At 41.6% G+C, this 13,765-nt stretch overlaps 1 protein-coding gene across 12 annotated transcripts in view; it reads right to left on the reverse strand.

Annotated features, from left to right (window-relative positions):
- Window positions 1-13,765, reverse strand: part of USP54 (ubiquitin specific peptidase 54) — a 131,328-nt gene that overhangs the window by 81,878 nt on the left and 35,685 nt on the right. The window contains exon 1 of one of the 12 annotated variants that reach the window (XM_061405303.1): window positions 599-700. The exons of the other annotated variants lie outside the window; for them this stretch is intronic. The gene's annotated coding sequence lies outside the window, so the exon portion shown is untranslated. Of the gene's footprint in view, window positions 1-598; window positions 701-13,765 lie in introns of those variants that run through there. 12 annotated transcript variants of the gene reach the window in all.

The following is a 13,765-nucleotide window of genomic DNA, read 5'->3' on the forward strand; positions in this document are numbered from 1 at the left end:
TAGATCTCACATCTCAAGAGAGAAGGTGCTAATGAACAAATCTAACTTCCCAAAAATAATTCCCAGAAGCATCTGTTATCCTCAAGTACTCAGCAAACCATTTCCCAGAACTGACAATATATTGCCAAAATCTTAGTGAATTTTGCCAACATTCTGCTGAGAGGAAAAAAGAATCATTCCAGTTCTTGAAATAAGTGCTACTTTTCAGTTTAGCCACAAAATACGGTCTTTTCTCTGTTATTACTTTTATCAATATGTTAATACTGAAAATAAATATAAAGAAATCACAAATAATCTTCTGTCTGAAGGAAATTTAAATCCACATCCCTTATCTTTAATTCTATAAGCTCAAGAAAATCTATGAGAATGGGTTTTTAAACCAATAATAAAAATCAATTTTCTAAAGCCTTAATAATTGAATCAGAGGAGGGAAGAATAGAAACAACAGTCAGCATTAAAGAAGCCTTCTGAAAGTTAAGAGTCCTATAACCTCAATTTCAAAATTTAAACTTTTGCTGTTAAAAGCAACACTTCACAAAGACTGATCAGTTCCCTCCATCCCTCCATCCATCCCGTTTTACCACAAACACACACTCACCAGAGAGCAGACTCAACTCCCAGCAAAAGGCCTTCAGCAATCAAGGGCATTTGTGGGACGAGAGATACAGGAATGGGGAGGGGCAAGCGAAGAGCTGGAGTTCTGGGGAGGGAAGGGTACGGAGTGAGGAGAGGCAGCTAACAACAATGGAAAACTGTGATTCTAAGCCACAAAGGCTTCCCACAGAACAGGGTAACAGGGGAAGGACAATTCTTTTCACCACCTACCAGGAGCTCAGCACTGATAACTCATAATAAAGCTAAAAAGATGGAGCTTCCAACTAAACACAAAGTAAACTTAAGAAACTAACCAAAAGTAACTTGAAAGGACATATCACAAACTTCATAGAGGCTTAAGAAAAACATTTAGGAGTCGGTTTCCTCCAGGGGCATTCCTGATGACAAAGGTCAGCAGTATAACAATAAGGTCTGCAGAGTGGCAGCTGCTTTCAAATGGAGGGCTAGCACTAAAAAACAGTCCTTTGCACTAACAGTCAAAAGGAGCACCAGAAGACACGTAACACTGTGATTATTTAAATCCTTAATTCACAATTCTAAGACTATCTAGACTTAAGTTGAATTAGATCATTTTAAGAGGCAAAACTATCTCAACTCCTTTAAAAAAAGATATTCTTAAAGAAAATTTTTGTGTGAACCGAGCCGTTAAGATTCAAGAATAATTTTTCTAAAGCTTGAAATCTCAAAGGGTCCCAACCTGAAAAGTAAAGACAGTGAAAGATCTTCCCTACTTCTCTCAGGGAAGAGGCCAAACAAATTATATCATCAAGAACAATCAGCAGGCAGAGTCCTACCCCCAAACATGTGATCAGTCCACCCAGAACTTACATTTGCAGGCGGGGCACAAAGGCCCCAGAGGACCAGCACACACCCTTCTATGTACTGCTTATTCCCTGTTAGAAACCAGTTTTACTGAAAGGAGTTGTTTTATAAGCATACAGATGAAAAACTCACCAGCAGAACCCTCGCCAAATAGGAAGGAAAGTCTGCAGAGATGGTTATATATTCCAGAAATGGAATATTTCCTGCCATATCAATAAACAAGGATATCACAGTCATCAGCAATTGCAGCCCTCCTGTGTGTGTGTGTGTGTGTGTGTGTGTATATATACACACACACATATATATGTTTTTCCTCGTAGCTCAGACAACCTGGAATCAACCCCTGGTTCAGGAAGATCCCTGGAGAAGGGAATGGCTACCCACTCCAATGTTCTTGCCAGGAGAATTCCATCGACAGAGAAGCCTAGAGGACTACAGTCCTTGGGGTTATAAAGAGTCAGACACAATTGAGTGACTAACACTTTCACTTTCATTTATATACGTGTGTGTGTGTGTGTGTGTGTGTGTGTGTGTTGGAGAAGGCAATGGCACCCCACTCCAGTACTCTTGCCTGGAAAATCCCATGGACGGAGGAGCCTGGTAGGCTGCAGTCCATGGGGTCTCGAAGAGTCGGGCATGACTGAGCGACTTCACTTTCACTTTTCACTTTCATGCACTGGAGAAGGAAATGGCAACCCACTCCAGTGTTCTTGCCTGGAGAGTCCCAGGGACGGCGGAGCCTTGGGGGGCTGCCGTCTATGGGGTCGCAGAGTCGGACACAACTGAATCGACTTAGCAGCAGCAGCAGCAGCAGTGTGTGTGTGTGTACCTGCAGCAGTGTGTGTGTGTGTACCTGCAGCCATCAGACTACAACTACTTCCTATGATGAGCCCTGAGGAAAAGAAGCTCAGGATGGAAAAACACAGGATACTGGCCCCAGATAAGCATTAGTTGCTAAGTTGTGTCCAGCTCCTTGCAACCCATGGACTGTAGCCCACTGGGTTCCTCTGTCCACGGGATTTCCCAGGCAAGAATACCAGAGTGGTTGCCATTTTGTCAGGGAATCTTCCCAATCCAGGGATTGAACCTGGGGCCTCCTGCATTGCAGGCAGATTCTTTACCACCTGAACAACCAAAGCAGCCCAGCTCCAGATAAGTGAGTTACATAAGCAAGGGATGATTACAGTGAGCCCAGATTCTTCCATCTTCCCATACACAGAAAAGTACCAAATTCCTTCACTTGGGATATCTGGCTTTCTTCAATTAACAACAATTTTTTGATGTTCAGACTACCTGCCCTTTGTTGAAAAACTTCTATATAACCTGGCTCCTTCCCTCATCTCCGAGTGATCTCTCAGAGTTACTTAAGATGCTGCCTCTTGGACTTAGGCCCTAAAAATTTCCACCAAATAAAATATAACTCTCAACCTTTAGGTTGTGAATATTTTTAAGTTGACATATTCATTCATAATTCATGGAATTAATCAAATAAAACTAGCATACTGGGGCAGAGTTACAGAGCTTCAACCCTGGTTACAATGTAACTAAATACCATGACTTCTCATCTCAGTCAAGTAAGGGAGGTGATCCACAGGCAAACACATTAATGGACTGTAATCTTTTTTGAAGCCCCTCAGAAAATATTCCACGCAAAACTCTCCTGTGTACTCACATTCTGCCTTGTAAAAGTTATTTTTGGACTTTTCTTATTTCCTTTCCATAGGAGGAGATTAGACTGCATAGGAGAGTCTATCTCATAATGAGAACCCTGTGTCAACCACTGGCCCTCTCAACTAAAAATAAATTAAGTAACTACAGCTTTGTGCTAGACGAGTGCCAAATTGCTTGTAGCAGTGTTTTTGTGGCATGATTACTAGGTCAAGATGTTGCCGGGAGACCCCTTCCAAAGGCTTGAAAACGAATTGTCCGAGGAGACACATGTACTGACAAAGCAAAAGACTTTATGGGAAGGGGCGCTGGGGTGGAGAGCAGGAGGGTAGAACTGCTCTACCACATGGCTCACTGTCTTAGGTTTTATGCTAAGAGGGTTATTAGTTTGGGGGTTGTCGCTGGACAATCTTGTTTGGCCCATATTTGGTCTGACTTAAGTTTCTTCCTGGTGGTGAAACAGGAGGGAAGGGGGCAGGGCACAACCTTTAAAAGAATGACATAGCCTGAGGACACAACAAAAACTGATTAGAGCCAAACAGGTCCAAGATGGTGAACCAGTCAACTTCCACTAAACCTTGAGCCTCAGTATACACTCAATGTACCACAGCAGCGAGCTAAGTGACACAACAATGCTGAGGCCAACCATGAAAGAGCAAAAAGTAGGCAATAGCCCAGTTCCTGTTAATCCTTGCTCCTTCTCCAAAATAACTGGAATACTCTTCCCACTCATTGGGCTTCCCTGGGGGCTCAGCTGGTTAAGAACCCACCTGCCAATGCAGGAGACTCAAGAGACATGGGTTCGATCCCTGGGTCAGGAAGATCCCCTGGAGAGGGATATGGGAACAGTTTCAGAAAAAAACAAAACATACATCAACAGATGAATGGATAAATAAATGTGACATATTCACTGCACAGAATAGTATTCAGTCATTATATGAATAAAGTATTAACACATGCTACCACATGTAAATATTGAAAACAGTAAGTGAAAAGGCCAGTAATAAGGATCTCCTGTTGTATGATCCCAATTATATGAAACACCCATAATAGGCAAATTACAGAGATAGAAAGTAGATTAGTGGTTGCCTAGGGCTGCGAGGAGGTGTGAAAGAAATAGAAAGTGACTGCTAAGAGATAAACAATTTCTTTCGGAGGTGACAAAAATGTTCTAAAATTGACTGTGGTGATGGTTATTCAATTCTAAAAATACTAAAAACCACTGAATTATAAAACTTTAAATTGTGTGTTATGTGAATTATATGTCAATAAATTTTTGTTTTTTGTTTTTAATCACAGTTTTCCTCTTTGCAAAACAAGGGCACTCTTTGTTTCATGTCTGTGGTTTAAATTAGGTTCCCATAAACAATAGCAGCTGTCACCTGGTAAAAGTAAATGGGCTTCAAATGCTTGGCAAACAACTTCTGTGTGTATGACATTTTGAATAGCTGTTTTTAAAGTATACATAAGCACGAAAATCAGGCCATCAAGGCATTCTTAGTCTCTGACACTGTCATTTAATTCAGGACAGGATGCAATAATCATTTCTCTAATCAAGAAGTCAACAGTAATACTACTGATAATAGAAATGTTCAAAGTGAATGGACAAGATAACTCACTTTGACAAAAATAAGGCTGAAAATGCCACTGAAATGGTATATCCACAAAAGTCAGAGTACAAGTTTTATGTTTGGGTAGAAAGACAGAACAGATGAAGAAGCAGCCTGAAATGATACTTGCTGGACATACCCTTTGCTGCTGCTGCTGCTGCTGCTGCTGCTGCTGCTGCTAAGTCGCTTCAGTCGTGTCCGACTCTGTGCGACCCCATAGACGGCAGCCCACCAGGCTCCCCCGTCCCTGGGATTCTCCAGGCAAGAACACTGGAGTGGGTTGCCATTTCCTTCTCCAATGCATGAAAGTGAAAAGTGAAAGTGAAGTCGCTCAGTTGTGTCCGACTCCTTGCAACCCCATGGACTGCAGCCCACCAGGCTCCTCCGTCCATGGGATTTTCCAGGCAAGAGTACTGGAGTGGGGTGCCATTGCCTTCTCCGACACCCTTTGCTAAACAACTACAAACATTCCCCTACACATCTGTAGAAATCCTCCCTGTTGTGTTTTGGGCAAATCTCCCCAGAGTACTCACTCAAAAGCTGACATAAAATCATCTGTTTGATAAACAATTTTGACTGTGCTCAGAGTGCAAAGAAAGCAAACAACTAATGAACTTTTGGTAAGTGAAAAGGGGGACAGAGGAAAGGGGGAAAATGGGCAAGTATTTACCTTCATTAAAGAGACTTATGCACCACTCCTGAATTGGTGATCTGAACTATGACGGGGAAAGGGGAAACATGACAGCATAGTATTAACGTTTTGAGAAAGGATAAAATCCTTCATACCAATTTGTTTTCTTTCCTTAAACAAAGAGTTTAAATGTCCAGTTCACAGAAAAAAAAAGTAGATGATCAATAAAGATAGGGAAAATGTCCTATCTCATTCATAATTAGAAAGTGAGGTCACCCAGTCATGTCCGCCTCTTTGTGACCCTATGGACTGTAGCCTACCAGGCTCCTCCATCCGTGGGATTCTCCAGGCAAGAATACTGGAGTGGGTTGCCATTTCCTTCTCCAGGATTCATAATTAAGGAAATGCAAAATAAAAATACTATCACCTTTCGTATCTCACAATGCCAAACATTTAAAACTTGGGTGAATCCAAGTGAGAGTGAGGAGAGGGATAAATTCTCATTCACTCCTGGCAGAAATAAAATGAATTTGGTGGTATTTCTCAATTTAAAATGCTTATACCCTTTGTTTCAGCAATTCAAATTCTAAAAACTTGTCCTATAGTTTGCAAAGATAATATGAAAATATATTATAGTTACACTGTAATAAATAAAAACTAAAGGTCTGTCATTAGGGGATTGGTTAAATTATGGTGAGTCTCATTTAGAAATATTTACAGATGAAATAATATGTATGGAATTTACTTAAAAATAATTATAGGTTGTCTTGGGAGAAGCAGGGGAAGAATAAACAAAACCACAACTGACCATGTACTTAATAGTTCACAAAGCTGGTGATGGGTACAAGGTGGACTCAACACTCTTCTCCTTACTTCTATATATGTTCAAAATTTTGCATAATAAAATGATACAAACATATTAAACAATCTCACTAAAGGGGGTAGTGGATAAAAGTACTGACTTAACCCTGGAAATGACTAGAGTTTGTAAGCCTAGGGCATAACGAACTGTATATTAGCACTACATTCCAGCTAGTAGAGTACATTCCCACAAATGTACAGGTTAACAATTCCGAAGACACATGTATACTGGAGTTGAATAATTAAGTAAATGAATGGAAGATGGTGGAAGGTTTCCTACTTTTGGAATGGGAAGATACAGATAAGACGGAAAAAGCTAAAATTATCCATGTGGTAATAGATTAGAGTTGAAGAATGAACTTGTGATTAGCTTATTAAAGACACAGATGGGGGACTCCCCTGGCAATCCAGTGGCTAAGATTCTGTGCTTCCAAAGCACAGAGGATGGGGTTTGATCCCTGGTAGGGGAACTAAGATCCCATGTGCGGAGTGGCATGGCCAAAAAACTTTTTAAATAAAATATAGATGGTTACATCTAGAAATATTTATAGATAAGTATATATGTATACACCCATATGGGCTTCCCAGTAAAAGAATCCACCTGCCAATGCAGGAGACACAAGAGACAAGAGTTGAACCCTAGGCTGGGAACATCCCCTGGAGTAGGAAATGGCAACCCACTCCAGTATTCTTGCCTGGAAAATTCCATGGACAGAGAAGCCTGGTGGGATATAGTCCAGGAGGTCTTAAAGAATCAAACTCGACTGAGCACAAGCACATATACCCATATATTTATTTGCTCTATCAGCTGAGAATGCTTAGAATCAATGACATCACAGTTGCAACAAGCACATCTACACCTTAGTCGATGTTTTTTTCTTCTTAACTTTTTGGCCACGCCATGGACAGGATGTGGGATCTTGGTTCCCCAACCAGGAACCAAACCAATGCCCCCTGCAGTGGAAGCTCAGAGCCTTAACCACTGGACCAGGGAAGTCCTACAGACTTGATACCTTGGTTTCAAAAACCGTTCTCCAATAAAAGAATCCAAGGTTCCTTGGAGAAATGGCTGATTTTAGGCCTGGAAGAGGAAACACATGAGATGAGCCTGGAGCATCCGGTAATGTCCAAAAGTAAGGAAATGTTGAAGACAAAAAGAAAACAAAAATCCTAAACTGACAGAGGTATGTCAAAGGTACACAGGAGACAAACAAAGGAGTTCCCAATGGCCAAATCTGAAACAATATGAGGGGGAAAAAATTAGTACTGGAGTAACCCAAAGTATAAAATAAATACCTATGAGTCCACACTGATATAAAGAAAAGTACTCCTGGGGAATTCCTGGTGGTCCAGTGGTTAGAACTCCACGCTTTTACTGTTGAGGGCCTGGGTTCAAGCCCTTGTCAGGGAACTAAGACCTCACATACTGAGACTAGGGGAAAAAAAAAGAAAAAAGAAATTTCAAAAAGAAAAAAACTGTACTCCAAAGAGCACAGTATGGAGGCGTGATGCTGAAGCAGGGAGACCCTGAGCTCACGGTCTCCCACCAGAATACTGAAGTGGGTAGCCCTCCCCTTCTCCAGGGTATCTTCCCAACCTAGGGATCAAACCCAGGTCTCTTGCATTGCAGGTGGATTCTTTACCAACTGAGCTATCAGGGAAGCCCCCTTCTCCCACAGGCATATAAAAATTACAACAATTTAGAGTATCAATGAGAATGACCTGAAATATCTTCCATAACTACAAGTATAACTAAGGAACCACAGCAGAAGGGCAGAAGGCACAGAGATGCAGTAAAGACACTCTCTCCGGTGGGCAACACACAAACCGGAGGATATCACAGTTGCAGAGGCTTTCCCTAAGGAACAAGAGTTCTGAGCCCCACATTGGGCTCCTCAGTTGGGGTCCTGCACCAGGAAGATGAGTCCCCAGAACATCTGGCTGTGAGGGCTAGAGGAGCTTGCAAAGGAAAGAGCCAGAGGCTGTAGAAACAGAGATTCTACTCTTGACAAGCAAAACAATCTCACATGCTCTGAATTCCAGTACAGGGGCAGTAATTTGAAAGAAGCCTGGGTCAGACAACTTGCTGATCCTGGAGAGCCTTCTGCTGAGGTAGGAAGATAACTGGAGCTCATCCTGGAAACACATATACTGGCAATAGCCATTTTTTTTTTTTTTTGGAGTTTGTTCTACCACAAGGATACTAGTGTTAACAATTATCATTTTGGAGTCCTCCCTCTATCCTTGGGCTTCCCTGATAGCTCAATTGGTAAAGAATCCACCTGCAATGCAGGAGACCCCGGTTCAATTTCTGGGTTGAGAAGTCTGCTGGAGAAGGGATAGGCTATCCACTCCAGTATTCTTGAGCTTCCCTTACAAATCAACTGGTAAAGAAGCCTCCTGCAATGCAGAGACCTGGGTTCGATCCCTGGGTTTGGAAGATCCTCTGAAGAAGGGAAAGGATACCCACTCCAGTATTTTGGCCTGGAGAATTCCATGGACTATATAGTCCGTGGGGTTGCAAAGAGTCGGACACAACTGAGCAACTTTCACTTCACTTCACTGTCCTTTAGCATTGGAGGCTTACTTACCCACCAGCAGACTGACACCAGCCCCAGAACCCAGCCTCGCCCACCAGTGAGCCAAAAGCAGCACTGGGACACCCTGAGCCACACAGCCAGTCATTCCAAGACACAGCCCTGCCCATACCAGCAGGCCAGTACCAAACAAGGGAACCCTGGACCATGCAGCCAGCCATGCCAGGACTCAGTCCTATCCACCCCTGGGCTGGCAGCCAACTGTGCCTGGAGCCAGACACTGGCTACAGTAATCAGCCAACCACAACTATACAATGGCCCCATGCAGCCCACACAGGGGATACCACTAGGGCATACAGCCCAGTGACCAGAGAGGAGTTTGCTGCTGGGCCTCATAGGAAGTCTCTATATAAGGTCATTTCTCCAAGGTCAGGAAACTTAAACAACCTATCTAATAACAGAAATAAACAGAGAATTAGGCAAAATAAGAAGACAGAGGAATATGTTCTAAACAAGGAACAAGATAAAACCTCAGAAAAGGAACTAAATGGAGCAGAGATAAACAATACAAACACATACAAACATGTGGAGGCTAAACAATAGACTCCTCTGTCCATGAGAATTCCCAGGCAAGAATACTGGAGTGTGTTGCCATTTCCTTCTCCTGGGTTGGAATTTTCCCCACCCAAGGATCAAACTCAAGTCTCGTGCATTGGAAGGCAGTTTCTTTACCTCTGAGCCACCTATGCTATGCTATGCTAAGTCACTTCAGTCGTGTCCGACTCTGTGCGACCCCATAGACGGCAGCCCACCAGGCTCCCCCGTCCCTGGGATTCTCCAGGCAAGAACACTGGAGTGGGGTGCCATTTCCTTCTCCAATGCATGAAAGTGAAAAGTGAAAGTGAAGTCGCTCAGTCGTGTCCGATTCTTAGCGACCCCATGGATTGCAGCCTAGCAGGCTCCTCCATCCATGGGATTTTCCAGGCAAGAGTACTGGAGTGGGGTGCCATTGCCTTCTCCACTGAGCCACCTGGGAAGCCCTAAAAATCCATGAGTCACTAAAGAAATCAAGGAAGGGACTTCTCTGGTGGTCCAGTGGTTAAGACACTGTGTTTCCAACCAGGGGTCGAGGGTTAAATCCCTCGTTGGGGAACTAAGAACCCTCACACTGTGGGGCAACTTAGCCTCCATGAGCCCACAATTAGAAAACTGTGAAATGCAACAAAAGATCCTGGGTGCAGCCACAAAGATCCTGCATACTGCAACTAAGACCCAATGCAGCCAGAAATGAAGGAAGGAAGAATTCCAGGAAAGCTCAAGTTTTAAAGATATAGAAGTAAAATAAAATATGACAGAAATGAACCCATCTATAAAATGGGACTCACAGACATAGAGAACAGACCATGGTTGGCAAGGGGGTGGGGGGTGGTAGAAGAATGAACTGGGGGTTTGGGGTTAGCAGATGCAAGTTATTACACATAGGACAGATAATAAGGTCCTACTGTATAGCACAGGGAACTATATTCAATATCCTGAGACAAACCATAATGGAAAAGAATTTTTTAAGTATATACATAACTGAATCACTTTGTTGTACAGTAGAAATTAACGCAATATTGTAAGTCAACTACACTTCAATTAAAGAAAAGAAAAGGTTGCTATCTAAAGAACTGCTGAATTTATTATTTTAAATTTCATTTTTGTTTCTTTTTAAAAATATTTATTTATTTATTTTTGGCCACATGGCATGTGGGATTTTAATTCCCCAACCAGGGATCAAACCACTGCCCCCTGCATTAGAAGCATGCAGTCTTAACCACTGGACCACCAGAGAAGTCCCTGATGAGTTTACTTTAAAAAGAGAAATTTCCTTTTTATTTATTACGTAAATTTGATATCTACATAAAACCATAAAATATTTAAATAACAGCAAATGAAGATGAATGAAGCAAAAAGAAATGAAGACTATTTGATCTCAAAGCAACTCTACAAAGAAATTTTGAACCTCCCATCTACCCATAAGTTATTTCTTAAATATTTTAGTTCATTAAACTACTTACTGAGCATCTATTATAGGCTTCCCTCATAGCTCAGTTGGTAAAGAATCAGCCTGCAATGCAGGAGACCCTGGTTCAATTCCTGGGTCGAGAAGATCCCCTGGAGAAGGGATAGGCTACCCACTCCAGTATTCATGGGCTTCACTTGTAGCTCAGCTGGTAAAGAATCCACCTGCAATTCAGGAGACCTAGGTTCAATCCCTGGGTTGGGAAGATCCCCTGGAGAAGGGAAAGGCTACCCTCTCCAGTATTCTGGCCTGGAAAATTCCAAGCCAGATATAGTGCTAATGTTAGAAATGCAAATATGACTAAAATCAGAGGACCTTCTAAATGATCACTGTCTAATGAGAGAAAAAAAGAACTATGACCTTGGAAAGTAATATCTGAACTGGGTTTTAATACAGTTGTATAATAAGAATCTAATTTTTGTCTCTGGTTCTTGACAGGGAAGCTTCTAAACCTTCAGAATTTCTCAAATGATACGAGTACCTCTGTTATTCATGTTGGGCCCTTCCAGTCACACTGAATTAATACTAACCAGGTGACTCATAGTGGGCCCCTTGATAGTTTCAGGATAGGGACTGGCAGTACTGGAAAACCCAAGTACTATGTGGTTAGAAGGTTGGGGCTTTGAGTCACATGATCTCAGACAGACCTCTGGGAAATAGAGGGAGGCTGGAGACTGAGTTCAATCACACAGGCCAATGATTCAATCAATCATGTCTACATAACGGAGTGCCAGTAAAAACTCTGAACACAGAGTTGGTGAACTTCCCTGGTTGATAACACTCATCCATGTGTGAGAAGGGTGAAACATCCTGAAGATAGAGAAGCTTTGCTTTGGGGATCCTCCCAGACTTATCCTATGTATCTCTTCCTTTTGCTGGTTCAAATTTGTAACTTTTCCCTATAATAAAACTGTAATCAGGAACTCCCTGGTGGTCCAGTGGTTAGGACTCAACTCTCACTGCCAGAGCCCAGGATCAATCCCTAATTGGGACTGATCTTACAAGCTGCATGGCACAGCCAAAAAAAAAAAAAAAACTGTAATCATAAGTATAGCGTTTTCATGAGTTCCGTGAGTTGCTCCACCAAATGATCTAACCTGAGAAGAATCAGGGGAACTCTTGAATTTATAGCTGATTGATCAGAGATGCAGGTATCCTGGAGACACCTGAACTTGCACTTGGAGTCCAAAGTTCAGATAGTCTCAGGAGAAACTGTGCCCTTAACATGAGAACGTTAAGCTAACTCTGGTTAGTTAATGTCAGAACTGTATTGCAAATACCCAAGAGGAATTCACTTAAAATAAGAATTTACAAAGTTATTCATCACAAAGGATAGCACACATCAATACAATGGAACATGAATCAGCCACGAAAAAATTATGTTGTAGATAAGTATTTATTGAAATGGAGATATAATCACCTTTCTTTTTATCTCCAGCTCCAATCTCTTCCCCTGAAGTCGAGACTTGTATGTTCAACTTCCTACTGAATATTACCCCCTGGATGTCTACTAGGTATTTCAAACCTAACACACCCCAAAGAAAAAAATCTTGATTCTTACCATATATACCCCAATCAGCTCCTCCACAGTCTTCCCTATCATAGTTAAAAGCTCTACCATTCACTCACTTCTTTAGGGCAAAACTGGAGTCAGGCTTGACTCCTTTCTTCCCTGACGCCTCACTAGTCCATCAGCAAATCTTATTGATGTTACTCTCAAAACTTATCCCTTCTTACCACCTATACTGCTACCATCCTAGACAAAGTCACCTATGTTTATTGCATAGAATACTGCAATAGCCAGTATGTGCTGTCCTTGCTTCCATTACAATCACTTCTTCACACAGCAACCAGAATAATCTTTTTTAAAAAATCAATATTATTATTCCACATAAAACACTCCAATAAGTTCCCATTACACTCTGAATGAAATCCAGATTTCTAATCTTATTTATTTATTTATTTGGCTGCTTCCAGTCTTAGTTGCAGCATGGGGGATCTTTTGTTATGGTCTGAGGAAGACTCTGTGGTGGTGGCATGTGGGCTTAGTTGTTCCTCAGCAAGTGGGATCTTAGATCCCCAATTAGAGATCCAGTCAGCATTCCCTGCATTTCAAGGGACTCTTAACCACTGGACCACCAGGGAAGCCCATGGATCCTTAATCTTAAATCCCTCATGATTTAGTCCCTACTTCTCTCAACAATTTCATTTTTACTGCTCTCTGCCCATCCCATCATTTTTCAGAAAATGACAAGCTAGTTCCCATCTCAAGGCTTTTCCACCATGAATCTCTCTCCATTGAATGCCCATTCCCCAGCTCTTTGCATAGGCTACTACTTTACTTCAATTAGGTCTCTACTTAAATGGTACCCTCCTCGGGCTTCCCTGGTGGTTCAGTGATTATAAGCATTCACCTGCTCATTCAGTGGGTTCATCCCTGGTCTAGAAAGACTCCCACAGCTAAGCCCGTAGGCCACAACTACTGAGCCCAAACTCCGGAGCCTGTGTGCTGTAACAGTTGAAGCCTGCACGCCCTAGAGTCTGTGTTCTGCAACAAGAGAAGTCTGTGTGCCACAACTAGAGACTAGCCTCCACTCTCTGCAACTAGAAAAAAGCCCACATGTGGCAACCAAGACCTAGCACAGACAAAAATAAATAAATAAAAAGTTTAAATGTTAATAATTATATATATTATATATAAATATAGTTATTACATTTATAATTGTATATAACCATATACTTCATATGCATAAATGATATATATATATAACTGAATTACTTTGCTGTACACCAGAAACACAACATTGTAAATCAATTTATTGAACTATATTTCAGTAAAATTAATTAAAATTGCCAACTACCAATAAAATCAGTATTTACTTTTTAAAAGTGTATTAAATTAAAATAATGAAATAAAATTATCAAACACCTATCTCCTTACCCTGCTTTATTTTTT

This window comes from Bos javanicus, chromosome 28 (assembly GCF_032452875.1).
Source record: "Bos javanicus breed banteng chromosome 28, ARS-OSU_banteng_1.0, whole genome shotgun sequence".
Classification (NCBI taxonomy): Eukaryota; Metazoa; Chordata; class Mammalia; order Artiodactyla; family Bovidae; genus Bos; species Bos javanicus.